We start from the raw sequence: 23,821 nt of genomic DNA, 5'->3' as shown, positions 1-23,821 counted from the left end.
GCATTTCAGAAATAATTAAACTTTTTGATTACATTTATAGAAGACCCAAGTTCAATCTCATTAGTTGCTCAGAGGAGAAAATATCACTTCTGTAATCTTTGTGAGGAAAGGCAATTTTCACTTTGTCATTACAAAAGAGTGATCAAGCTAAAAGATGAAGAAAAGTTGCTAGTAAATGTAATAACTAAACTATGGTAACTCACTTGTATTTGTTTTCAATTTAACTGAGAAATAAATTAAAACAAACAAACAAACGAAAAACAATATGAAATGCCCTGAAAGACATTGTGCTTTTTTGTATACTATTATTAGCAATGAGTATGATATGGCAGGAAGCACTCTTATCAGCTTTCTGAGTTCTCGCAACCGTCACAGGACATTTGCCAAATTAAATTCCTGAGAGAGAAAGTAGAACAAGTCTTGTACCACAGAAGTTAAAAACCTGTAATGAATTTTCCCCTACAGGGGTTAGAAATACAGCTCTACACTCATTATCATTGTATGCTTCTGTATATTACTATAGGATCACTAATTTATGTTATTCTTTACTTTTTACTTCAATAATGTCTTGTCAACTTTCATTTGGCTAGGCTAAACAAACCAAGGTCTTTCCACATCTATTTACAGAATAGCTTAATCATTTCCCTAGTTAACCTTAGGAATCATCTCCTTCCACGATAACTTTTAATGAATACCTTCTAGATCCTTACCAGTAACTTTTAATCCACTTCATTCTTGGATAACATTGATCTGCACAACACTGGTGACTAGTTGATCAATACCTAATGCTCTTCACAGAACAAAGGGCGATCACACTTTTAATAGTTCTTTTGGGGCTAGTATTATATAATTATCCAACAGCGTAAGCTATTCTTTAGAATTCTCTATCTCTGTTCTGCTATCCATTGCCAGGGTGTTGGCTTTTGTATCTTACGTCCTTCACCTTGTGGAAACACTTCACATGTGGCTGGGTAACACAGTGTCCCATGGCAACTCTTGTATCCTTGTTTTAGGCCGTCCCCCAATTCTGTAGCTAGGGATCTCTGGACAGCTTTCACTTGTATTATGGAACTTCAGCCCCTTTTTCAGGTTCCCAGTTTTTGTAGAATTGCCCTTTTTGATTAAGAACTTTACTTTTCTGTAGGAAGCAGTCTTCCTGAAAATGAGTTTTGACAGAAAAAAAAATGTAGGGCTGCATCTTTTAAAGAATTATCCTTATTTCCATCTTAATGCCAAATTTAACGCCATCTCAATAAAACACATTCTACATGTAGCACGCCACAAGTCAATTAATTAATTTTTCATAGGTTCATTGGCATTCCTACAACTTCCTATCTTGAGAGAGAAGGCACCAGTTAACTCTTTCTTACCACTCTTTAGATGGGAAGCTGTAAGTAATTCCTTTGTAATTTTCATTATTCCCCAGGTTATAACTGATGTGTCAATAGCAGTGTTCTGCACAAGTGCTTCAAGGGCTTATAACAAAAGGATGAAGTGTGGTTGAGGATAAGTCTTGTTTTTCTAAGCCTACTCTTGATAATATTTATTTCATTGATTATGTCAGGCCAAGAAATCAACTTGACTGCTGTTTAGCCAGAAGAATGAATTTAGGTTTGCTGATTTCACATGCTGTTTTTCCAGAGGAATAAAAGACAGGAAATGTTAAAGTAAAGGAAAAATGCAGCTGACAACCTGTTAGTCTTTAATTTGTGTTTTTGTTTTCTCAAGTGAATAGCGTAAAATTACTTCAACAAGTGTTTTTCCAAATTTCATGATGTAGTAAGACAGCATATTGAATACTCTGCATGTTTCTATTTGTTAGGTCCCTTACTAATGCAAAACAATTGACTGCATGTTGTCACTCAATCTCAGTGACTGCTCAAGTAGTGATAAAGAATTTTGTTGTTACTGTTCTCTCAGTTTCACAGAAATGCTAGTACCAAACTCATGGTTAAGTTTTTGGTTTGTTCTGTGGCATCTGTTCAGTTAAAACTGAGTTTTCATCTCATTTGTGAAGTTTAAAATCTTTTTTTTTTTTTTTTTTTCATAGGCAAAGTATTAACTGAACCTTTAGGGTATAATTTCTGATTATTTGGAGTAGTTTAGGTATTTGTGGGACTGATGCAAAGTCTACTGGGAGTAATAAACTGACTCTCATGGACAGAAATGGTTTCTAGAACAGACCCTGGCAACAATTAAATTGCATCCTTTCTGAAATTCTCTGGACATTAGATGATTTCCAAGACCCATAATTTATAAATGACTTCGTTTTAACATTTCAAATATAGATAGTCTAAGTATACAAAGTTAAGAGAAAAATCATGGTCACAGTAATATTTGTAACTATATTTATATAAGATTGCTTTTATTTCAAAAGGCATAATGGAGATCATATACTTTAAGTAATACTTCCTTTATGAGACATACAGACATAAAAGCTTGTGGAATTAAAGCAAAAAAAAAAAAAAGTTAGAATTTCATTTTTTAACACTAATTAATTTGTATTCATATTTCTAATTATGAGAAATAATTTTTGTTTTTATTGTTTTAATATATATATAATTAGTTCGAGTGAATCCAGACACAGAGATGTGCAACTCTTACCTTTGCTTAAAGCAATATATTTTATGATTTACAGAGTATGGAGCATTTGACAGAACACAGGTATTATGGCAAAGAGCAAAAATCGCTTTGTTTTCGGAGGAAGACTTGGAGTTAGTCTCTATTCCCTCCTTTGATTCTGGACGTAAAGAAGTAGCAAGAGTCTGTCACCTTCTAACTTTTTTTTTCCTCTGGCAACCTTGCATAGGGCTTTAACTGAGTTCTGACACAACTCATATACAACAATTTGCATTAGGTTGCGTTTGTTTTCACCCTTGGAAAGTGTTCTCTAACATTTGGCAAAAATGACGGAACACAAAATGGCCTGGATTGAGTCTGGAATCTTACTTTAATATTTTACGTATTAAACCTAATTAAGGGTTTTGGTAGAAATCTATTGTATTAGCTGTATTTTTATCTTTTAGCAATCTACCAAACTGAGAGTAGCTTTTTAAAAGTGTAAAGTATTAGTATAAATGTTAAAAATTATTCTCTTTACTTTATATGGTTACTTAAAAAAATAAAAATGCAATGTTATTGAAAGGCAATTTCTTTCTTTTGATCTTCTTTGGGATATTTTCATTAGTACGTCACGTGGCAGAAAGAGAAGGTTGTTTTTAATTTGCATCTGTTTCTATTAAATTAAAAGCATAAAAAAACTTTTTTTTTTTTTTTTTTTTTTTTTTTTTTGTTGATAGTGACATCATTCCAAAGCAAAAATTAAGTGGAGTTAATAATAGCAGCAAATGATTTCAAGAAATAAATCGTGACTCAGAAGTACAAAATATCATGAGATCAAAGTCTCACAAGGACCTGGGAACCTCATGGTTCATTTAACCAGAAGAAAATTGATTCTCAGTGTCTTATGGGAGTGCAGCTCATAAACATATTTTGAAAGCCAAAATGATTTCTCAGTGCATGGAATTTTAACACCTAAACCTCCATTAAAATCTTTCTGCTGCTAGTGATGTCTGAATTAGGAATAAAGAGTATTTGTGAAAAGCACAGATTAAACAGGTGGGGAATCAAAATATTAGGCTAAAGTATGAGTATTCCTGTTTTTACAGGTTTGGCCTTTAAAATGCAGTTTTAGCAATTGTGGAAAGTTTATTAGTTTCCATATCAAGAAAGGCAAGATTAAATGCTTAGTGAGCCTGGTCTACACTGATATGCCACCAAGACTAAGTAAGGAAAGGTTTCAAAGGGAAAATTCTGCTCAAATGATAATATGATCTGTGAGGATTACAGATCTCTACAAGAGATCTTAATGAAGAACTGTCTCAGCCCTAGCCACCAAATCTCTAAGAATAATCTATTCATAGAGAGGTCATGTAGTAGAATATCTGTAAGAAGGTTTTTCTGACTCTTTTGCTCAATATATACAGACAGAAAAGGGCAATTATTACATAAAATACTTCCAGTATAGAAGGTATCACCAGATATAGATATAGATGAAAGAACATCACTGTACTCAATCAAAAGGATAAAATTTAAGCTGAGATTGTTGATACTTTATTTATCAATAGCTTTTGGGGATTTTTTTTTAATTATTTTTGGTTGTTGTTACTTAAAGCAAACTTCTGTTTTATCATAATCTCTACAAGAGAATATATAAAATTTATTAAATGCCTAAGAGGAACAGTATATGTGTGAGTGCTAAAACAGGTATTTCTACTAAATCTTTTGTGTTGACATTACTGTACATAGACTTCAGCATAGCAGAGAAAATAGATTTTCTGCAATCTAATTGTTATTATTTATATTAACATTGCCTCTCTCAATGGAATACACTTTTGCAAGTGTGTTGAAAAGTTAATTAGTGTTGCAAATGGCACAACTAAGCCTGAATAATGTGAATAATTAGTTAAAAATAGGGGTGTGTTTTGTTTTTTTTTTTTTTTAAATGAAATATAGCCTCCTATTTATAAACTCAGGAACAAAAGTAGCTTGTCAGTTTCCCAGTCCCAAAGACAAAAATACTACAAGGTTTTAGAAGATCATAAAATAATTGATCTGCAGAAACAATTGGCTGCTTTTTACACCAGTACCCAAATACCTCCTTAAGCAAGGAATAAGAATTATGAAAGCAAGCTCCCTTACGCATATTGGGTCTCTTTCACATTGCCCATATTACTGCTGCAATTTTCTGCTTTTTTATGCCTTCAAGATTACTGTTTCGTCTGTACATAACAGAAGTTGACAGTAATGGGAAATACATGTAAATTCTCTTGAGCTCTACCTGCAAGTTTACAGTGGCTCTCTTTTTACTGGCTTTAGCTGGAATTGGATAGATAAGCTAACATTGGCAAGATGCTGCAAGACAAAGATATTCCTTTAATTAAAAATAAAACATGTAGAAATATGTTGCTCAGTACTCAAAGAGAGTAGCTCAACTTTTACCCAGTTAGATGAACCAGGAGGAACAGGAATCAACTCAGCAATTATAGTCAGAAGATTTCTACGACACAAGTGAACTTGTTCTATACCTGGTTGCATGTAATGCCAGTTCCCTGCCTTTCAGGCAGCCATGTCTCTGAACATCTCCCCATAGGAAAGAGCCATGCTGTGTTTGAGGAGAGCACAGCAGGCACAGACCAGTGAATTGCCTGAGTGGCATACAAATGGCCCGCTTAGGGTAGGAAATGGACAAAAAATAAAAGCTACTAATGGAAATATGAGGTTGCTCTGTTTTCTTAAATGTGCAAACATGTTGAATATGAATTTTAATACGTTATTTTCACTGTATTCATTTGAAAAAATAAAGTTATAATACCTGGTTTGTCTGAAACAAACCTGTAATCATCAGTGCGTTAAATACACTACACTTTACTAACAAGGGTGTTAAAAGTAACACTCATTTCACAACTCCATCAATTAATTCTGAATAACGTGTTCAAATGTTTTATAATTTTCTTATTGCCTGAGACGTTATAGAGGAAGCAGTAACATTTTCTGAAGTATGGTGCTTCAAATAAGATGAAGTACTTATCTGCATAAGAGCTCAACCTGAACAGTCTCATTTGACTGAAGTCAAGTAACTTTGCCTTCGTGACACCAGAGGTGCAAACAGGAGTAGAGGATGTACTTCAGCTGAATTTTGTAAGTTGGTGGCATCTTCCTGAATATTGTGTTTCATTCATGCCGTTTAAAAATGAAAGTTTACATACTTTTGTCAGAACAGTGCTGTGCGATCAAGTGTGTGGTAAGCTGCTTACTATTACCTGCACTGTAAATGATAAATATTATTATTGCAAACATATGCCTAGATTTCTTTACAAAGCAAAATATATTACACAGAAAATTAATTATATATTATGTATATTTCATTTTAGTAGTAAGGACATATCTTCTTAAATTACCCTTAAGAACTATTATTCTTTATTTATTTATTCAGCTGGATGCTAATTTACTTGACTAATGTCTCTTCAGATGTTGGCAGATAAATGCTTAATCATACTTTAATTTAGGTCTGATATTCAGTCACAAAATACCAAAACAAAATACTGACTCAGTGATATCAGTTCACATAAGCAGTTACTTATTGTATAGCAAAGGTAACTTTCTCTATAAACCAAACAATCCCCATATTCTTTATTCCTTACATTATTCTATAAAATTCAAAACAGTCTTAAAAGGTAAATCATTCTCCAAGTGCAGATTCATTCTGTGCTTTCAGCAGGTCTAGAAGCTGAAAGAGGCTCAATCTTTTAATTCTGACTCTTTAAATAGACCTGAGACTAATACTTGTTATAAGTTAGCACAAGAAATAATAAGTGATAACCATTGGAGAAATGGCAATGTGAGAAAAAGATGGTGTGCTTTTCTTCAGGTAAAAGTCAGAAGAAATAGCCTAATTCCAAAGCAGCCAAAAAACCACTATTTTAATCTTATCTAGATCATGACAGTTATAATCAGTAGCTTTTAAAAGCTAAAGTAATTTTTGTAATAGCAACTAACACCAGGCCACTCTGGACTCTGTCCATATTGAGAATCCATTTAGAGATACTTCAAGCCTTCCTTGAAACAGCTATCCTAATGGGTTAATTCCATAATATTAAATAAATAAATAAATAAATCTTTGCATTTCATTTTGAGTATCTACTTTCTTATTACATTTTAAATGACCTTACTTAGCATCCACATCACTGTCAGTATTTGCACATATCTGATATTATTGCATCATATTAATTTTCTTTTTCATGCCTATACAGCATTGTTCTCTCATTTTGTGATTGGATTTCATCAGTGGTCCTAATGCCTTTTAGCTGCTCACTACCCTAGCGCTCTTGCATAGAGCAAGTGACATTCTGAGAAACTCATCGCAAATCAATTTGGAAAAGCTCCTCTTTGACTGCCATTTATACCTGTATTCTTGCAGTAAGGTTTTATCTGAAAAAGCAGGTTGAAATGCTTTCAGTTGTAAGAAGGAGAAACTCCAGGAAACTCTGAGGCAGTTTCTGTTTAGTTTTGATTGTGGGGGAAGGAAAATAAACCAGTGTGTATACATGATGTAATCAATGAAGTCAAAACAGTGGACACCGTGAAATGTTTAGTATATTTCATTGATTTGAGATATTATGGCTTGCCTGTGCAGACAAGTTAGTGAAAATTAATGAATATAAATAAGAGCATAAATTTACAGAGTTCTCAGTACTCAGCACTGTCTGCCTGTCTGGTTTGAAAATTCTACTACAGGCATCTTCTTCATGAAGCCATTTACTCCTCTTGCAAAGTTAGGCATAATACTCCATGGGCAGGGAGCACTGAGTGCATGCAGGTGAAATTAATAAGAAGTGATGACTGTGCTATAAATTTACATCCTAGATTGCTGCAAATGTTCTTCTCTGTGTAGCAAAGTCCTTAGAGAGACAGCATAATTGTCCATTATCATCCATAGCTGCGAAATATGTTAAAGAATGTCATTCAAGAGTTCTATATGCAGAGTTTAAATTAATTAGATACAAAGCAAAGAAAGTGACTGCTTTGGAAAGAGAGCATGATGAGTGACCTTTCTAAGTGGAAACAAAATTGTTTAATTGAATGTTTCAGTAAAGGTTTTTTTTTCCTGTCAAATCATAGGAATTATAGAGCAGCTTCAGAAAGCTAGAGAGTACGTGAATAGAATGTCATTTCCTGATCTTTAGAAAATCTAGTTCTGTTCTTGTCTGTCAGAAAACAGCAGAAACAGGTTGGGAGCGTGTGTGAGAGTGAAGTTTGTTTATTAGTTTTTCTGCTCCTTTATTTTAAGGAGTTTTTTTGATTTATGTGCTTCCACATTTGGTTCAGAAGGATAAGTATTTAAAAGAGAAAGTTCATCTGAATGGTTTTAAGTATAGGTAAAGGATAGTATAGGTAAGGTAAAAGAAAGTAGCTAACTGCTTAGGAAATCTGAGGGCTTTCTCCTGGGTTTTTCTTGTAAATGTGCTTTGCTCTGTGTCAGACAGGTAGATGTTTGCCCATTGCTGGCAGATAAAAGGGACAAAATTGTTCCACTTGTTCTGCCTGTTCCATGCTGTACACATTACTGATAGTCACAAACTATACTTTTATCCCTTTTCCCAAAATAATTTGAGTCACAAAGCTTTGCTTCTTTACACAGCATGCTTTTGAGTACATCTTGCAAATGTTTCTGAGCACACAGATGAACCTAAGTAAAGCTTTGCTGGCTGCTTCTCTGTGGAGCATTGGTAGCAGGCTGCGCCTAAGGCCCAGTATCTGGGCACATATACATGGGAAATTTTCCTGTAATGCTAAACTGATTCTCTGCCAACTCTGTTGGGGAACATGTTGTGGAGAAAAGGCAGAATACTGAACTTATTGCCACATTTTGTTTTGCATTTTCAATGGAATTATGTATTAATAAGTATTCTAAACTGCAGGCTTTACATTTTGAAAAATATATGAAAAAAATCTGCTTTTAGACACTGAAAATCTTTACCACTTTCTTCTCAAAGAGTTTAATTTGCATCATTATTTGGTATTTCATTTAAAGAGCAGAACTGTCATACATAGCACATAATGCTTTTGTTTTTACCTAATCCTAACTGTTTTTTCTTTCTAAGCAATAAGTGACTTTCTTTGTCTTTCTCTGGATGTCTCAGTGTTACTTTTGTATGACTTCAGTCAGCTAGTGCACACAGCAACCCATTTTTTCTCCTGCTATCATAGGAACTGCTTACCTTAACTCTCGGTTCTACTTTTTTTCATTATATGTAGTTCTGTTTTGTCAGCAAGTTTAAGCTTTTTCAAGCTGAATTGTCTGTTCAGGTGATTTATGAAGATTATAAAAAAAGCCCTAAATACTCAAAGATATTCCATCTATGACACAATTCCTCATAATAAGATTATGGTTCTTTTATCCACCTGCATAAGCTCTTAGATCTTCTCTGGTGTTAAAGTGTGTGTTTTTTAAGCTTATCTGGAACATGTTTTTTCTGCACTGAGGAGGAAACTGATCACTGAAGTAACATTTTATACTATAATGTATTCCATCTGTGCTGAATATGCATTCGTAGATTATCTGCTCACTCACCTCCATTGAAGTGTGGTAGTTCTTTGGAGGCTCCTACAAGTGATACCTAACCTTTTTTTCACTCATTTTGTGCTGCAAAGTCTGGATAGCTGACAACACATAAATAGTATGTGAATAAATAATTTTAGCTGCTGGTCATTACTTGACTGGTGAGTGAATAAAGCATGTGGTCAGATCTTCATCTTATATTGAGAAGTAGAATCCCACTGAGAGTTCTTTAGGGAAGATGTTATTTCTTAATGGTATGATAGCCCGTTCACAAGTACACTGTTATCTGAGTTCTGCTTTACAACTCCTTACTCCTGGAGAGGTTTCTGCTGCCAAAATGATCATTCTTGCCACTTCCAGTTCTCCCTCCTCTTATAAAGAGATAGGCAAAAAACACTGGATGCAAACTTTGCTTACTGTTCTGACTTCACCACTGCAATTCTAAACCAGACCTTGTCCTTCTGTTCATCTTTTGTACTGTAATGAAATGGATGGGAAAAGCCAGGTGCCAGAAGGAAGGATTTGACAGTCTGGAAGTGAATATTCTGTAAGTCTTTAGCACCATTAACATGATTTGCAATATGCTTCTTGTTTCTGTTGACATTTAAAAGTAGGTATCTTGGGAGCATAACCAAGACTGAGCCACGAGCTCAATGAGTGTGCTGATTGTTGCAAGAGGTGTCTCAATTTGCTTCTACTTCTGGAGTTCAGAGCAAGAAGAGGGATAAATATGATACAAATACTTCTCAGTTATGTGAATAAAATGTAGTAATATAGAGCTACCACCACTAGATTAAAAATGAATTTGCTCTAGTAATTAAAACATCCTCTGTGGAGTCCTGGATATGCCACTTCAGGCACTTTACGGCACAACTTGCTTATAATTACTCATTTCTGACTGTGCTACGGAATCCAGGTGTGAGGTATAAGGTGAAGAGGTGATCATTTTGTTTCATATCCTACTTCATATATGAAGCCAAAGCCTTTTGATGCACTCAGAGTGTTTCAATATTTTCTCTGTTTCTTGCTAGACATATAGCTCAATAAAAAAGGAATACAACCATATAGACCACAGTAGTAATATAAAAGTAAATGCAATTTTGAGGAAGTAATCTTGTATCAAGAAGAATGAGACCTTCAAATCCTAACTGAGCTAATTAGAGCTTTCAAATATGGATTAAATTAGATACAAGAATTATATATTAAGTGTTAATTGAGTCCTGTGTTATTGTAACATAAAACATAATCTAAATCAAGCAGTTTAAAAAAAAATCCATAATTATTTTTAAAAAAAATTCTAATTATCATAAAACAGTTGTAACTTCACATAATATACTTCAGCACTTCCTTCCTCAAGCACAGATGGCCAAAACTTTTAAACTAACCCTTCTGAGCTGAGAGTTGAGATATTTATCCGAACTGCACATACTTTGTGTACTGCTCTTCCAGTATGCAGCAGAATTTTTCAAAATTCTTAGCAGCCCATAATGATAAAATACTCAGTACTCCTCAGAGATAGCACAACTTCATGTATTACCATTGTTGCAGAGCTTAGCTATTTATTTATTTACTTTTAAAATGAAAGTTTGATAACTTTGAAATATATAAGTTGTCTATGGAAATTGTTCATGATATTGATAAACTCTACCAGGGTCATGCTTTGGTAAAAATATAATTTATGTCAAGGACAAATTCTTTCATATACCTGAAGTATTATGTGAGTAAACATGTGAGTTATTCTTATGACTTCTTAAATAAAATCTCCTGTCCAGGTTGAAAACCCGACTAAACTGAAAGTAAAAACTGGAAACAATCAATAATTTCTTGTCCAGTTAATGTGAATTTCTACAATACAGTTAGGAGATCTCTTGCTTGAACTAACAGTCCCCAGAGTATTATAATCTGGGATTGACCGTTGATTATCAGAGCATGAGGAAGATCAATGAATTGAGAATATGAATGAGGAAAATAAACATTTGTTTCTAGACTTAGCACTTCCAAAATTCATGAACTTCCCCTCCTTCTTCTGTTTTGAATTTTGTTTATGAATTCATGAATCAGCTGGGAGTCAGCAAAACATTAGCATTAATGAGTTCATTTCCACACAAATTGGCTCATTATCATGCTGACTTCTACTGTTTTGTGACAGTCATGAACTCAGTCCTCCTGCAAGGAGGTCTCACTCAAAATAATGAGGAGAGAAAGAGATATTAAAACAAAGAGGCATAAAAATGTATCAGTTCATTGATGCAGTAAATCCCATGGTTTCTTTATAGTTAGTTTTAGAAAACCCCCAAGTACAGTATGTGCTTGTTTCATTTGTCAAAATGCACTCATTCTGCCTAGTAGTTTGTGAAAACTAATATAAAGTCTAACTTTGCAAATTACATGAATGAGATCTAATTTCAATTTTGAAGGAATATATTTGACCCTAATTATTATAATTTGATGGAAGTACACTCAAATGAATTAAACATTGTGGGAAAAAATATTTTTTGTAGTTATCAAACAACCTTCCAACAGTTCTCTCATTATCTGATGCATATTACTCCAGAATATTTGCTGTTTTACATAATGCCATAATATATTAGTGCCATAGCTATCAGATTAATGATACTACTGGTCATTCAGGCTTTCTCAGAAACAATATGTGAAAGTCAAACCGCTGGGTAATCTCTTTCGATTGAGATATTACACACATTTCCCTTCGGACCACTGATTTGGTCTTTAATCCATTTGTATTTCATTGCAATTATGCCCAGCAGGTTTATAAGCTGAATTATGGTCATAGACCTGCAGGTTTCTTTTGTCCCATGAGGTCTGATAGGTTGAAGTAAGTATGGTTTATTCCATCATTCCAATTGGTTCCTTAATGCAGATGCAGAATAGTCAGCCCATTTCATTATGTTCTCCCTTCACATCAGTTCTTGAAATGTCTGAATTATCCTCTGACCTGAGACTGCTGTTGTGTCTTTATATCCTTTACCTTCACTCTAGGTCAGGCCTGTAGGTACACGGAGTTCTTTTTTCCAAGGCATTAAACTATCACTAGATTTCTTCTGGCTAATCAGATTTGCATTAATTACCACTAGCTTTGACCACAGCAGTGCAACTGCACTTCAGTAACTTTGAAAAATCTGTGTCAGTAATATATATCACATGTTAATGTAATATTCTTTGACATTTCTGTCCTTGCAAAGTCTTTTGTCACAATGTAATAAATCCATGTTCTCTTGTACTTATATCTCCAATATACATTTTTCTCTGAGTGAAGTTCTGTGACCTCTGTTACACAAGATGTCAAACTGAATAGAACATTGGCCTTTTCTGTTCTTTAAATCTGTAGTTAATATTTATGTCAGTTTTAGAATCCAAACACTTATCAAGTACGTATGAAAATAAATAAGTGATGCTGCACTCATTGCCATATTTCATTGTTGGTGAGCAGTCAGTCTCCTGTTATGGAATCATATGTTAGCCTCCAAACTGTCTGTTTCTGGTTTGCTGCCAATTACTCCAGTGTCTGAAATATGAATGCATAATAAATGAGAAAAACTAAATGTATTTCAAATTATACCTTGTCAGTTAAAAACAGTGCACTCAAACTTCTACAATTTTGTAATTGGAAAAAAAAATCAAATATTAAATTTTTAAAGTAATCATACAAATTTATTAATGGATGTTGGAGTTGTGTCATTTAAATTAAAATATTTTTGAATACTTGTTTAAAAAGATTTTCTAGCAATCTGATGCTAGTTCAGATTTCAAATATCTGTATTTATTTTAATAGATACTAGGCAGCACTGCACTATATCAAAGTTATTTCATGTTTTCACTTTTTGTTTCCTTTCTCCTTCAGAAATTCATATTCTGGTTGTGTCTTCTTGAGTGGTTGAATATTTCTTTTCAGTCATTATACCTTGTGTGATGCCTTGGCTCATATTTGTAATAACCCCTCTTATAAAAGTTGAGAGGAATTTGGTCCAAGAGCACTCTTTTGCTCTTTTTTGAAGAAATCTTTATTTCTTCCCTTTCAGTTCTTTCTGATGTTTTATTAATTCTATAAATTTGGTTAGCATCCTTAAAAACAGAGTCAGTGTTTCCTAGTATTATAAACCTGCATGAGTGTGGGTGGTTTCACTATATTGACCTTTTTTTTTGTCAAGGGATTTTCCATTTAGCTGTACTGCAAGCTAAAATATTTTTCTGACTAAAACTAACTCACCACTTCCCTGAAATGTTCTATGATGTAGGCATGGACTCTTGCACATTCACCTACAATTTGCAACTTCAATAGCCCAGCCATAAAGAACATCTTTTAAAAATTTGGCAATAAAAAGAGATTCTCCACAATTTGACTGGTAAGCGTACGTGCACAATTTACATTCTTATCTCATTTAGGTAACTTACAAGGGCTTCCAATTTCTTAATTGGTAGAGAACTTCTAGTTATATATATACATATTTATATATATATATATATGTATAAATTTTTGGTTCTGTATCTAAATAAATATAAATAAATGACTAATTCAAGTGAATATTTTGAAAAAAATAATTGTTTATAGTCTCTGTATACAAAACATACTACCAACTATAACATGATGTTTTAATATATTGCTAACATAATATATAAACAGAACAATGTTAAAATATAACAGGTAAGCATACATGTCTGTGCACATACTTACAGTGATCTGCTTTATATGCAACTTTTAGAGCATTATTATAGTTTCCCATATATTCGTGAACAGAAAAAAGGAAATGTTATACTTAGTAATTGATTTAAGTTTTGCAATTTGGAGACAAAGAACGTTGTATTGATTTATTAGATAGAGATCTCTGAAGAAGACTCTTCCATGAATGTCACCTCAGTTCATCATGTATCAAGCCATTCAGGAAAAGCAACAGCAGTCATGCACAAATCCATCCTGGAATTTTCTTTGTGCAGAATGATTAATAATTTTAAATAATACTTTTACTGTAAGAGGAAGTTGAAAAATATGAAGGATGTTATCAGATAAAAGCCATTTTATTTTCAATAACAAACTGCTATAAATTACCTTTCTGACGTTATGTTACATCATGTAACAGAAAAAGATTTCAGTGTATAAATTGGCCAAATAATTAATATGATTCTGCCTTGTGAATGATAAATAAATAAATAAAAGATATTCTGCAGTATCGTAGTTTATAGAATCATAGAAAGATCTCTAAGGAAGGGACCTCAGAAATCATCTAGTTCCAACCACTCTGCTATAAGCACAAACACCTCACATAGACCAGGTTGCTCAAAGCCCCATTCAGCCCCTGGCTTTGAACACTTCCAGGAATGGGGCATCCACAACCTCTCTGGGCAACATGTTCCAGTGTCTCACCACCTTCACAGTAAAGAATTTCCTCCAAATATCCAGTCTAAGTTTGTAATATCTAGTCTAGTTCAAGGGTAAAACTAGATTTTGCAATAGTAATTATGGCTATATTTAATATTCCTTAAAATATCAAGAAAAAATGATAATGCAATTCATGTAATAGTAATAGAGCCTGCCCAGTTCCTACAGAAACGTGATGTTTGGCTCAGATATTTAAATTACAAAGCAGTGTATATCCATTTACAACATCTGTTGACATGCTAATCTGGGAGGTGTCCACCTGCATACACCACATCACAGGATACTGTGATCATAGGAAGACACACGCCAACTCTCAACAGCAGAGAAGTTGCATTTGGCAGCATGCAGTGCAGTCATAGTCACCTCAGCAGGGAACAGGATGCAGACCCATGCTTTGCAGAGCCCTCTTGGCCAACTCTTGTGATGCTATGATTTCTGACAAGGAAGTGGCATGCCTGTTTCTTGTGTTGAAGTGCACACAAGTCAACTGACACCTGGGACATTCTAGTCTTGCAGTTTTAATACAGCCTAAGCTAGAAAATGCTCAGAGTTCAGACTCGTATGCATTTGACCATAAACCTGGAAATTTTATACAACAGTTCCAGTCCGTGGCATTCATCCAAAAACAACTACCCCCAAAATGAATTTGCAGGTGAAATGTTTTCAGGGAGTTTTAGGGAAGATAATCATTGGTGATGCACTTGTGCTGCTGCTTGGCCATCACTGTTCAGTATCAGCTGTATTTCATCTTTAAAGACATAGTGTGCTGATCACTCTTTCTCTAAGTTTGAGGAATGCATGAAGTAGAAGAGAATTTCGATAGTATTAATTGTCTCATGTTTCGGAGGAATTCAACCCCTATATATTTAGAATAATAAGTTACCATATTTTCTTAAGAGGTTTTCATTTGCTTTTAAATTAGAATAAACTGTACAGATTCTGAAACTTTTGGAAAAAGAATGTAATTCCTGATTTTTCAGAAAGAAGGCTTCTGCTCTTGTAAAGCCCTGGCTCTTGGCATTGTTGTTATGCTTTGTAAGCAACAACAGGAAGCACACTGAGCAAGTACTGCTCTTCAGCAAGTGAGCTCTGCAGTGTTATAACGCAAATTGAGCCAAAGAGCACAAAGCCTTGAAGGGAAAATGTCATAACAAATAAGCTGCTCATCTCACAGGACAGAGCAGCAGTGAGAAAGTGAAAATAGCTCCTATAAATGTAGAACAGGAGACTGTTGAAACAGTGAGACCAATTAATTTCAGAAGGAAGCTGTCGACATTTTAGAAATAGAATGAAAATTATTGGAAAGGCAGAAAAAAATGAAAAAGGGGAAATATATTGAATTAAAAGAGAATTCAAGCAGAAGAATTATAGTGAAAAAATGCTTTGGAAACTTGTTAAGGCATTTTTCATCCCAAATGATGTTGGATAAGGTGATAAAACATTCTATTTAGTATCGGCTTATACAGACTTAAAGGTGAAAAAAGAAAAATGAGCAAACAAATAACAACGAAAAATAAAAAACAACAAAAAACACAGATAATGCCATAGACAATGCATTCAAAGACAAAGAAATTAAGTCCTGAAAAGATACAGGAGATGCTGAAGGATATTCTGTTAACTTTGGAGCTCTGTGGGTTCATGAAATAATCATATACTATAAACTGTAAAACCACTTAAAATAAGCAACCAATAAGTGGAAAGGAAGAGTGTTTGTGTGTGTGTGTATGCAAGCAACCATGTATGAGGGACAAATCAGAACTGGTAGAAGTACTCAGATATATCTATCACAAGACTTTCTTCACACAGAATTTATCATTGCCCCCCATACACAGAAAGAGGTATCAACCATGTATTTTGGATTTAAGGAGCGTCCTCCTTAAAACTGTTTCCTCCATAGGCCTGAAGGCTGGTTTCCAGCCCATTCTAATAGCTATGACAATGTGGCAGTATGTAAGAGTCCTCTAAATGTACAGGCCAATACTTCTCCTGGGAAAGTTGAAGGATGTTGAAAGAAGTGCTCTGAGTGTGGGAATGAGTTTGGACAAGTCTTTGCTCTCAGGCTTATTACAGCTCTCAGCTTCAGTTTTTACCTTTGGAAAGGCTTCAGGGAGCTTACAGGCTTGTAATAGGCAGTGTTTTATTGATCCCTCACATGCTGAATGAGCAATGAATTTGAAACAATGATCTGAAAACTGCAAAATACAGCTGTGTCTTATTCAAGGGTTAGTGTAGGATGTTGATCTCCACGCTCCTGTGACAACAGTTCTAGTTTTGTCTCAGCCTTGTGTTTATACTTCTTTCTCTCTCTCGCTTTTTTTTTTTCCCCACCCCAATTCTCTTCTAGTCTTATCCAAATAATTCTTTGTTTTGTTTTCCTATCACACAACATTCTTGCCCTATTATGTGTTGTTCTACTGTTGTCTCCTTATAGCCTCACTTCTTGAGTGAGACACTTGAGGAGTAGTGTCTTTTCAGGCATCTGTTGAATGTTTAGTGAGGCCAAACTGAAGTGGAATTATTTTCCCAGTAAATATATAACAAGTTCTAAAAGAAATATGGATGGCAGTATTACAGGAGAACAGGTCCAAAGAGAGAACTTAAAGGAAATTCAGTGAGAAGTTTAGCATCTGTACATATTTTCTGAATATTATAATGGTGATGGTAGCATCTTTTGTGAATGTTTGTAGCACTCCCTTATCAAACAGTCCCTTCGATGTCTTCCGGACTACTGATTGACATAAGAGTGGAAGACTCTCTGACATTAACAGGGAGACTCATTTAGGTAGAGGTAATTGATTTAAATTGCATAATAGAATTTCTTTTCACAGTCCCTAGCAGTGCAGAAAGTACTTACAGTCCATTCACAGAAAGAATGAGATTCAGGGAGAAGAATAAATAGCATTCTTCAATCCCTGCCTCACAGTGCAGCAGAGAATGAAGCTCTTTGCTAAGGATCCAAAGCATTTTTTTTACTGGTAACAAACAAATGAAGAAATCCCATCCTTCGATGAATTCTCTTTCTGCAAAAAAGTCAGGAAAAGAATGTTGTTGGTATTTTTGTTTGTTTTTCTCCCTAAGCTTTAATTCATGTCTGGACAGATAAATTGTTTGTCCATCCCACCTATTCTTCTCTCAGACACATGAAATTTTGGTCGCCTCTGGAATCAGGGGTATCTAAACAGATGATGCAATTTCATGACTGTTAGTTTTTAATCCATCTTTTGAAGTGTCACATAGCATTTTTCAGCTGGAGTCAACATGTAGATTTCTCTTAATCAACTTTAATCCACTGGAAGTGCAACAGGCAACAGTGGTAACTCCCTTTCTCCATCCTACTTCCTATCTGTAGCTGGTAGACTTCAGTGAAACCTGCAGTTGTAGGTTTAGTTTGTTAAAATGTGACAGATGCTGTCAGCTGTTAGGTCTATATGTGTTAATAAAAACTTAATAAAATAAATACAAGGACTTGTAGCAAGAGGTGATGGACCATTCAGCTTTCCAAGGACTGTACCAGAAGCAGGCTCAGTGAACATTTTCCCTCTGCAAGATGAAGGTGACAAGAGTGTGGGTTAGTGAGGGTAAAACGTGTGTCATGGTTTTGTGATTTTTGGTTTTCAGTATTCCACATCATAGCCCGCATCCTCCACCCTGCTAGTCACGGAACTGGGCCGAACCAGCCTGTAGACCGTTCACAATGTGGCTGGTCTTGCAGAGTTTGCTGAATGGAGAACTTCCACCTGTCAAGGTAGAGCAGAAAGGAAGGTCATGTGTCTTGGCCATGAGGCCTTCGCCATATGACTCTGAAGAACATGCAGGGCAGGCACAGGAGGAAGCACAGAAAGTCTCTTGCTTTGCTCTTGGTGTGGAGTCTGGGATGTGAGTGGCCACTTTCTTTCTGTGCACAGCTTCCCTAATCAGTGGCAGGTTCTTGCTTCCCACCATTGTCTTATATCTCTGGTATATTTCTAGGGCCTCGGGGAGCTCTTCTCACCCTGGAATTTGTTTTGCCCCTTAGTTATGGTCCTTGCATATGTTACTGCAGATGTCTGTCTCTAGGCAAGATACATCTTGCTCCTGGATGCCCTTCCTGCCCTCCCTCAGTGCATGGCTCTGCCTTCTGAGGCAGAGCTCATCTTAGCTTCCTAGCTAAGATGCTCCTGAAGCAAAGGGCAGTGCTTCTGAGCTTGTATGAGACATATAGGAGGGATGTCTTTGCCTGGCACATTCCTTATAATGAAAGTCAGCACTCAGGATCCTGGTTAAAGTACCTGCACGCAGCATTTTACTCGATATCTAAATTGCTTCTTTCCTATAATCTCAAAATAATTTAAGGATAGGCTCTGTCCTCTTTGTGGTCTCGCCTTTCGTACTCAATGATCTGGATTCAAGCCAGGGTTTGCTTTGGCAGCCCTCAGCAGTCTCCCTGAGACTACATCATCTTTTCCCCTCCCTCCTCCCCCTTATTCTGCTGTCTGTCTCTCTAATAAAAATCCTGAAATGCGACATTGATTGTTTTGGATAACTTCCAGATACTGAACTTTCAAGTGCTCTATAGTGTATCAAGGACTTGACTTTGTAGGAAAATTGAAAGTGCTCTACCATCCAGCACCTTCCAGCTCATACTCATGAGCCCAGAAATAGAAACACAAAATTCCAAGTCACTTGGTGCAAACATCAAAACCAATTTTGGCACTCAGTTACCTGTTGAAGATATCAGCAGATGAAATTAATATTACAGCTAAGAATGCCAATTAATAAAGTGAAATAAATGAATTGAGTAAAAGTTAAAATATTAGAAGAAAAGCAATATATTTTTCCCATTTCCTTCACCCAAGCCTTTATCCTCCTACTGCATTATTGCATTGTCGAATTGTTTGAGTTTGACTTGTAAAGGTCATCTAGTCCAACTCCCCTGCAGTGAACAGGGACATCAGCCTATCTGATGAGAATACTATGTACTGTCAGACTTGACTAGAATTTGGACCTTCATATTAATAGAATAAAAAGAAGTTGAAGATTTACCTGCAAGCCATAGACAACGCCTGCACAGCTATCAGATTTAAAGGACCTAACTTTGAGCTTCTCCTGCAGCAACAACTTTCAAGATTACCAATGGCCAGATGAATGGGTTGCTATAGAACGAGCTCATTTTTGAGCACGTGTTTGATGGCTGTTTCAAGATTTTTTTTAATCCCCTTGCTCTGGTTTCTCATATTATATATGTGCTTCTTTTGTTCTATTTGAATGAACTTTTGTATGAACTTTTGTCTTCTCTCAGGAGTACCTCTTCTGTTAACCTCCTGACCTCAGTTTGCCTCTGAGCATGGCAGCTTCTCTTCTGATTTCTGTTTGTAAACCTCAACTTTATATTGCACACAAAGTAGCAAGAACATGTGTGAACTCACCTGAATGTACAGAGTTGCACTAATGATATTAAGATGTTATATCATGATCATCAAATATACCATAACTGAATTATAACAAACCTCTGCACTGCCTGGTTACTGATATAATTCAGTTCTCAATAAAATGGGTGCACCAAATGATGCCTACATGTAGTGTCCATTTACCACAAAGAGTTTGTCTGCTATAGGCAGCTATTTCCCTTAGTGGCTGGATCTTTTATTCAGAAAAGCAGCCTGCTTCCTGGAATCCCCAGAGTTTTTCAAACAATCTAATTAAACAGGTTCTGAATTTCTGATTGTTCATATGAGGTACTGTTCTCTGAAATAGCTCAATCTTTACTGCCTTACGTTTGTGTGTGATAATTCATCCTCCTCAAGCTCTGTATAAAGCTCCTGTTATTCCTGCTGATGTTTCCCTGAATTACTGTTTCAGACTGTTGCTAGAAAATAGTTTGCAATGAGGTCATTCAAACAGAAATGTGAAAATGGCACGAGAAAAATCCCTGAGGAGCAGTGACCCTCAAAAAGAGTTTGCTCTTTCTGTTACTCAGAGTCTGAGCAGATCTTGTTCTCTTTTACAGTTTCTGAATTTGAAGCAGCAGCTATGAATGCAGAGTCAGGCAGGCTATTCACAGCTCTGACATGCTTTGACCACCTTACTGCTTCCTTGTTGAGAAATTACACATTATAAAAGTAAATGTTTCTCTGTTAGATAAACCTCTATATCCAAAAATAGTACTGTGAGCTGATCCTTGTCAAGAGTTTCTTCCAGTGAGAGTTTGAAGGGCAGCTGCAATGTGTTACCCCTCTGGACAACAGCAAGCACCCCAGGGAAATTCTGATTACCCATGTATCTTCCAAATTCCCAGTTTTCCACTCGGCTTCATAGAAGAAAAAGATCCAGGTAAGTCGTTGCAGCAGGGTCATATCCGTCTCGTTAAACCTTTAAAGGAATAGGTATTATAGGAAGTCTTAACTAAAAGACAAAAACAAACAAGCAACAAAAAACAAAAACAAAAAAGCACAACTCTAAAAGGTTAAAACGACACGTATTCTAGATGACAGTCTCTGCACTTAGTATTTTGTCCTTGATGAAACTGCTTGTTTAGTATACTGTTTCATCCAAGTCTGCTAACTTGTAATTATGGACTAGATGATCTTAGATGTCTTTTACAACCTGTGATGAATATATTGCAAGATACAGTATCTTTCTGTGATATCTTTATAGCAAGATTGTAGTTGGGGAGGTACAAATAGGGCACAGTTTAGGAACTACTACTACCCTATGTGGCGAAATATGACTGAACAGTTTTTGAATATGACAGAGATTTTCAGTTCTCTTTACAATTATGTACTTATTTACTTACATCTCTGTTAATTTAAACCCTTGAAACTGTATCTAAAGCAAATCATATCATGTAGTCATTTGAGACACAGAAAGTCAGGGAGGGGATTTTGTTTAGAAAGGAAGGAGACAATTATTTTTCAGTCTTACTACAAAAACAATGCTTGAGTTTTAGTGATGACAAAAAATAAAATTAAAAAAAAAACAAACACAGAGAAACATCTTTAAAAATGCACAAGAATTTTTTTAAACATAAGAAGGAAAAAAAGACATTTTTACCAAGAATGACAAAATATTACTAAAACTGTTAGTCAATTCATCACTGCAAAATTTAAAATTCTGCACTGTCATTTCTCTCTTAACTTTGTCCAAATCTTTAAGCAATCTTGATATTTGGGCAATATTTCTTCACTTTGCTGGGAAAAAAAAATCAGTGACAATTTTTCTTGTATTTTTTTTCTGTGTGTGTGTGGGTGTGTGTGTGTGTATGTGTGTGTGTTGCCCCTTGTTTCTTCTGAAGATGAGATACATTTTATGTGTTTTTTCTCTCTGGTGAATCAACAAAAACTGCTGAGATTTGTGCTGCTCTTGTAAGAGCATGAACTATTTAAAGTCTTTCAGTCATTAATTCAGACACAAGAATCTGTGTAGAAGTAATATAAAGAAACATCTTCTCACTGCAAGCTTTGGAAACCTATTAGTTTATTATTATTATTATTATTATTATTATTATTATTAAATATTTTCTACCTGTTCAGCAGCAGCTGCTGAGTTTTATACTTTCATGATCTGGGTTTACACTGGGATTCTTTACATAACTAAGTGTAAAGCAATGCCTTGATGAATGGAGGCATGAAAGACTAGCCGCCCCTTTGATCATTCCTCCAGCTGTAAATACCTATTTTCTAATACTTCTTCTTCTTTAAGAACTTCAGTAGTGTTCATGAAAACTCACTTTATCCAATTTATTTCTTACATCTAGTTAAAAAGGTGAAAATTTATTTCATTTTCTCTCTTTTATAGTGCTGTCTGGTACCAACAACTAGCAATATTGACTATAATGAGTGATTGTAGGGAGAATAAAATACTGCTAGAGCTGTACTGTTTCCAGGCTTGATATAATCAAATCTGCAGAAATCCCTTCTGACATAAAGCAGAAAAATGGGACTTGGCTCACCTGAATTCATCAGTTTACGCTAGATGTATAAATTTAAGTTGGTTATATATTATCCTAGTCAGCAGATAAATCTATCTTCAGAGGTACCACTTAAGTGCAAATGGAAAGAATGACTCTTTGGCTATATCAGGTTTTTTTTTACTCCATAGGAAGACTAGAAACTATCTTAGTGATACCTAACTTTTAAATTCAGATGAACTTCTTACTACCCTGGCAGCAAATACTGAAATCAGTAATTTTTGCAGGGCTTTTTCTTTCTCATATAAAAATTGACTTTTATTTTATTTAAGAAATGTGTGATATTGTGCGGATGCCAGTTATTTTTTAATCTATATCAGAAAAAGGGACATGTTAAATGGAAAATATTCACACGGCTTGTGTACAGCAGTGATTTACATTTGTATAAAGGCAAATAGCTGTAGAATTCTCACTACCACTTCTAGAACACAAAAGTTTGCACTCTTTTCTAATACTAAGCAAATACTAATAACAATGTTAGGTTGAAGTACATCTGGTAAAGATATATAAAATATGTAGTTACGAAGAGGATGTGAAATTTATTTAATAGTATTTTTCTAAGAGCAGTCTTCAAAGAGGTGATGAGTCATAATCCAAAATAATATCTAAGTAAAATGTGTAGCTTGATTACACAGCTATCATTTTGACTGAAACAAAATAAATTCCTTATTTTAGATTTAATTCTACTTCAGGTTTCTCTGAAAGCAGCATGCAGCAATAACGATAACAAATCAAGTTGTGATAAAAAATACATGTACTTTCTCCATACCAACAAACTGAATATGTCAGCAATTTCAAAGCCCCCTCACATACTGTTATATGGTCCCCAAAAGTGAAAAATAATTGCAGTAAGTCTTCATGTGGAAGAATATTTAAATATGCTGCTAGACTCCTCCACCTCTTTGAGGGTCAAGAACTTTTTGTGCTAGATTTCCATCTGCTTTAATCATTTTCCAGCACCCAGGTCTATCAGAAAAAAACTTTGAGCTTGGCAGAACTAGTGAGGATGAGAACTTATTTCACCAAAGTCTGTGGCAAATGTTACGTAAATTTTGGTGGTGAACAATTTCACTTGTAATTTTCAACAGATTATGTCTCATATTTTAAGTGGAAAGAAATATTCATTAGCTTAGTGAAATTTTGTCCCACCTGGAAAACTGCCCTAGTCAGACCACAGTATGCCTTACTTTTTTAAAGATCAGAGCTTGAAAACTCTGACATCGCTTTGTTTTTATTTTAATGACTTGTAAATTATATAGGCTTAAATCCAGAAATAGTTCCTGGAAGAGTTCTCTGAATGGCAGATGATCACTCCCCATCTGAGTGGAAAAACTGAAAGTGTTCCGCTCTGGTGACCCATGCA

At 35.0% G+C, this 23,821-nt stretch overlaps 1 protein-coding gene across 30 annotated transcripts in view; it reads left to right on the top strand.

Moving 5' to 3' along the window:
- Positions 1-23,821, top strand: part of LOC116216434 (uncharacterized) — a 393,379-nt gene that overhangs the window by 135,733 nt on the left and 233,825 nt on the right. The gene's annotated exons all lie outside the window — the stretch shown is intronic.

Source organism: Meleagris gallopavo, chromosome 3, assembly GCF_905368555.1.
Source record: "Meleagris gallopavo chromosome 3, MGAL_WU_HG_1.1, whole genome shotgun sequence".
Lineage (NCBI taxonomy): Eukaryota > Metazoa > Chordata > Aves > Galliformes > Phasianidae > Meleagris > Meleagris gallopavo.
The sequence above is the reverse complement of the archived record's forward strand: the minus strand, read 5'-3'. Positions and strand labels throughout refer to the sequence as shown.